The following is a 6,198-nucleotide window of genomic DNA, read 5'->3' on the forward strand; positions in this document are numbered from 1 at the left end:
TAAGTATTATGTTATATTATAAATGTACATGTAATTTACTGGGTACAGAGGAATAACACCTGAGTCCTCAGGAATGACAACGCGTGGGGGGTATCATAGGCGAAACAGTATACTCTGTTATGTCCATGGTACTGCTCATGTCTATAGGCGACGGTTACCACTTTCCATCAGGTGGGCCGTTAGCTTGATTGCCATTCTATGTTGTATAAAAAAAATGTAATAATATATATATATATATATATATATATATATATATATATATATATATATATATATATATATATATATATATATATATATATATATATATATATATATATATATATATATATATATATATATATATATATATATATATATATATATATATATATATATATATATATATATTATTTATCTTAATCAATCAACATTATCATATTTATTAATTTATTACATAATAATGATGAAATAAATAAATAATGCTATACGATAAGTTCAAAAGTTCAAAACCATGAAATGAAATTCCGAAATTTCGGACCCAATTTCATGTTTTTGTTTATACCAAAATCGGATCAACAAATGGAGTTTAACATTTCGTTCGTCATACATCCTATCATAAACGTCCAAAGGAACAATATTTTAACAATTCATTTATATTTCCAAACGGCATGTATTATGTAATTTTAACATCAAATCTGTGTTTCGTTTGTCACCGAAATTTCGGAACACACTTCATGGTAAGCCCTCAGGTTCCTAATTCATCTGATTTTTTTTTTTATTTAGGTTGTCATCTTTGTCTATTATGGAGTAATTTAGTCGTTTCTGGTACACGTTACCCGCCCTCGCATCGTTCTGTAATCTTTATAGCCAATCCGAACGATTTATTCACAATATTTACTTACTAAACAAACGTACAGATTATCCGAGCTCTTTTAAACAATAGCCAATTACGGACGGCCATGTGCCATTGGAAAAATGTATTGAAATTGATAGGAGAGTTGAGAGTGCATCAATCATTGCACTTTATTGGACAGTGCGCCGGTTAAGTGCGCTTTTGAACAATTTCGTACCGTTTGTGAATTTTATAAAAATTACAAAAATATATATGCATATAGAAATTGAAAGGCACTTCATATATCTATCTATCTATCTATCCTATTTAAGAGCTGCGCTCTTGTCGGTGGAGCTCTTGCCACTCACTACGATTTTCAGCGAGTCTCATCACCTCTTGATGCGACGCGACACCAACTCCTTCCATGATCTGCCTGATGTACTTCATATATATTTCATAAAAAAATGCTGGACAGTTACGTTAGACAGACATGACAGAAGTTCAAAAAAATAAAATAGTATATCTAGCGGTTGATTAAATTTATTTTCGGATTCTATTAAAATGCATTCAGGTATGTAGATTATTAATAGTTACTATTTACTATTGTGATTGTGTGTTTAAAATATGTTGACTATTATTTATCTGCATTAATAGTACTTTCTGCAGATATTTAGCAGACTTTTTATAGCTGATTTTAATTAAAAATTCGTGTCCCACAATTAAAGCGAATTCAACTGTGACAAAACCAGTTATCATTTAGGGTTTAAAAAATAAACTATTGAACCGATTTTTAAAAAAAATTCTGTGGTGCCAAAATAAAAAGTATATCTTTTCAAATAAAGGTATAATTTATAAATCGGTTTATAACTGATGGAGTTAGAAGATAACAAATAAAAAAATATAACCAAATTGAGAATTTCCTTGTTTTTGGAGTCAGTTGAAAAACGTGAAAATATAGAATTGACTACTTAAAATGTTTTATCCCAAGTCTTTTCTAATTACGTTACATCTATGTACCAAATTCAACTATTATTATATTATATATATAATCTATTCAACAAACATGCAAACTTTACCATTTTAAATTTAAAATTGGAAAAAAATTGGATATTTCTTTCTACAAGTACAATAAGATTCAATAAAACAGTACAATTAATCCATTCACGGGTGCAGTAGATATACAGTGTCACCATTAGTTTGAGACGATTATATAACAATGCAACAGGAGAGAGACAATGCATTGTCACTGGACCGCATTGTCCGCCGTTTCTCACGGAAGTGCATTAGCGTGACATATCGTCGGCTGGTATCGTCGCTCGCGCCGCTGTCTCGAACCATTGTTACTGGGCTTCTGTTTGGAGATATCAAAAAGGATTTATACCTCATAAAATAAACATTATTTCAATGTTTTAATTAAATAAAAGTAATAAAAGTTCCGTATTGATGGCAACTTTATCCATTTTTTTTTATTAATCTTTTTTTATTATTCCTTATTTTGTTAATATTTGTTTACCTAAATAAATGAAAAAAATATATATATGTCTTAATTATGTATTTGAAAATTTTTCAATTCTAATATTGTATGAACATTCTATACTTTTAAGGCCATTCTATACCTATATGGTCCCGGCATAGAATTGGCCACCCCTTCCTCTCCCGTGAGTGTCGTAAGAGCCGACTAAGGGAGGATAAGGGATGAGCAACTGTGCCCCTCTTAAAACCTTTCTAAAGCCTGACTGCGGTTGGCAACCCGCCTGCCAAACGTGGCAAGCGGTTTAACAGTAAACAATTAAAGGTATATAATATATTGATACCTACCAGACCGAATATAGTGTATCTAATATTATTACTATCATAAAACTAAATTGTAAATACCCAAAATTCGCAAATACAGTTTGACTGAATGAAATGAAAAATAATAATTAAAATCGCCAATTGCATTGCCAATAGTTAATATATTGCATATCACATATTTTTCTAATTCATTTGTTGTTTTAATAAAATACATTTTGTTCTGAATAAATGATATATCTCATATCAGATATCATCATCATTGCAGCCATTATTCGTCCACTGCTGGACATAACCCTCCCCCATAGACTGCCATAAAGAACGGCCCTGAGCCACCTGCATCCACTGACTCCCTGCAACGCATTTCAGGTCGTCACTCCATTTAGTCGCCACTCAAGAACCTTTCTTCCCCATCGGTTGTCGGTTCTTCGAGCTATGTGACCAGTCCACTGCCACTTCAGCTTGCTTATCCTTCGGGCTATGTCGGTTACTTTGGTACTTTTGCGGATATCCTCATTTCGGATTCTATCACGCAAAAAGACTCCAAGCACAGCAAAGCAAATAAATATAATAAATTACTATTAGGTGAAATTATTTTTCTTTGCACCTACAATTTAGTTTGTAAACTTCTATGTCGGTTAATAACCTCATTCCCGTTTGATTTTAAGTCCTTAAACCAGTGTATTGCAAGAGGAAACCACAGGATTCGATTAATCCAACTGTAAATCTATTTATCAACGGGAATACCAACAGTACGTAGAGTGCGTCGTTGGTATTGCTACATAACACGCTTCGCTCCGAACAATGAAGCTGTGATAGATGCGCGGCGAGCACGATTTGTCAACAAGCTTCCGTGATTTGTCAAATTTTGTCCGATAACGCGTATTAATGTGTCCACTGTGGGAATTGTTAATTTTCCATTGTATTAAACGTTTTCAACTGATTTTAGAAGTTTATATTTAGACTGTATTCTTTATTTATTCGTTTAATCTTTAATGCACACTTATATAGTATAAGTAAGCGTACATATGGCGGATTTAACAGCTAATGGCGTTCTCTACCAGTCAACCATGAGGCGAGTAAAACTAGCGGCCCGTCCCGGCTTCGCGCGGGTGGACATTTTTACAACATTTTAAAAAGTGGTTATTGTGACATAAAGACAAATAGTTGGACATATAGCATCACGAAGTTTTTTGTAGTTATTGATATTTTCTTCAATATTGTAGAACATATTTTTGTTCCATCACCAATAGTTTCTACAGCGCACGCGACGAAAGATATTTTATAGCATTTTTTTAAACCTTGAGTTACGTTACTAAAGTTTTAGTAAGGATCCCTAATCTCTCCTAGCAATAAATATAGCCTATGTTACTCAGGGTGAACGTAGCTTTCTAATGGTGAAAGAATTTTTGAAATTGACAAAGCAGTTTTTGAGTTTATTCATTACAAACATACACACAAAAATACAAATATTTCCTCTTTATAATATTAGTGTTTTTTTTTTATATATATATACAACTTAGAATGGCAAACAAGCTGACGGCCCACCTGATGAAAAGTGGTAACCGTCGCCTATAGACATAGGCAGTACCATGGACATAATAGAGTATACTGTTTCGCCCATGATATCCCCCATGCGTTGCCATTCCTGAGGACTCAGATGTTATTCCTCTGTACCCAGTAAATTCACGCCATATCCCACCCTTCAAACCGAAACACAGCCATGCAAACACAACTGCTTCACGGCAGAAACACGAATGGGACAGAGGTACACAAGCAATCGACTTTTGTACAACTCTCAACTATAACCAACCACCATTTATATTAATATAATATGTATTCCGTCCGTCCATTTTGTTTGTGATGGGCTTTAAACTTACTAAAATCCTATTACAAAATAACCAAAAAAATAGCACTGTGTTATTATTATTAGGAAAATACTGTATGTTTTATGGATAATCACCCACAAGTTGGGCAACGCGTGTGTTTGGTGAACACTTAGCGAATCGCATCAGGAGCAAAGAATCCGTCCGGCAAACAACAGGTAACGGACGGATTTCGTAAGTGCGATTGTGTTAATATCCAAACACAACTAAACGTAACAATTTTGTGTTTCGATTGTGATGAGACAAGTTATAGGCGTGTAGCGGAAAGAACGGATCGTTTTTAAATAACGCCAAAAAAAATTGCACTATTTGCTTTTTAATTAGTTAATGAAAGTTATTTATTCTTCAAAAAATATAATTAATTACAAAAAATTTGCTGAGGGGTAATAATGGCCTGTCTTGTCGGTAAATAGCGATGTCTTCCAGGCAATCGTATTTCTGCCATAAAGCAGTCAGTTTAAAGTGAATTTGCAATAAAATTACATACTATTTTAGTTCTCAGGAATGTAAGTGCATGAGGGATCCTACGGGCGTCATAGTACATTCTGTAGGACCCTTTTTTTGTAACGTCTGGAAAATGCTTTATGCAGACCCATACACCTTGTAGGAGGTGAATGGGTACTGTGGAAATCCCCCGTAAGGCGGGGTGTACCTACCAAAAACCAGACGATATACCCTCGAGGTGCCATATGCCGGAGATATGGGTTCGCTTTCGCACTCACCACATCATTCTGTAGGACCCCTGATACTGTTCACATATATAGGCAATAGATACCACTTACCACCAAGTGGGCTGCCAGCTTATTTACGATTCTACGTTAACATATGTTTTTTGTACAAAAAATTCTAAAATCCAATTTCGAACACTATTTTTCTTCCGCTAATACTTATGAATTGGACTGTACACCATGCGCAGGAGTGCGGCGCGCGAGATGATGTCACTCATACAAGTCTAGTGTTTGTTTTGGACTTTAACGTTTCTTGAACTATGTTCAAAAGCGAATAAAGTTACGAGAAAATAAATATACGAATCATTACGAAATCAAATGTGAACGAAACGAGAATTCTATTATTTAGTTAGAGGATTAAAATGAGATAGATGCAAAGATTTTCTAATATATCCATTTCTCTAATGCTTCCAACTAGATCGCTTTTAAGATATTTATTTATTGTGTGCCATACAGGTAACATAAAAACACAGTTTGGGTGTTGCAAATTATTTAATTAACACACTAATTTTCTTGGTATAAACAAATTTTGATTGTTGTACATATTAGAATCAGAATTTACCAGAGGAAAACTTTGTACAAAAGTCGTTTGCTTGGTCACCTCTGTTCCATTCGTGTTTTTACCGTGAAGCAGTTGTGTTTGCATGGCTGTGTTTCGGTTTGAAGGGTAATAGGGTAAAGTCGGCTAATGAATATGACTTTATTACGGGAATAAAATATTTTTTTTATACAACTTAGAATGGCAAACAAGTTGACGGCCCACCTGATGGAAAGTGGTAACCGTCGCCTATAGACATGAGCAGTACCATGGACATAACAGAGTATACTGTTTCGCCCATGATACCCCCCATGCGTTGCCATTCCTGAGGACTCAGGTGTTATTCCTCTGTACCCTGTAAATTCACGCCATATCCCACCCTTCAAACCGAAACACAGCCATGTAAACACAACTGCATCACGGTTGAAACACGAATGGGAC

General features: G+C 34.3%; 1 protein-coding gene across 2 annotated transcripts in view; it reads left to right on the plus strand.

Annotated features, from left to right (window-relative positions):
* Positions 1–6,198, plus strand: part of LOC113513277 (rho GTPase-activating protein 7) — a 422,365-nt gene that overhangs the window by 312,519 nt on the left and 103,648 nt on the right. The gene's annotated exons all lie outside the window — the stretch shown is intronic.

This window comes from Galleria mellonella, unplaced genomic scaffold (genome assembly GCF_026898425.1).
Source record: "Galleria mellonella isolate WM207_F2 unplaced genomic scaffold, CSIRO_AGI_GalMel_v1 utg855, whole genome shotgun sequence".
Taxonomy (NCBI): domain Eukaryota; kingdom Metazoa; phylum Arthropoda; class Insecta; order Lepidoptera; family Pyralidae; genus Galleria; species Galleria mellonella.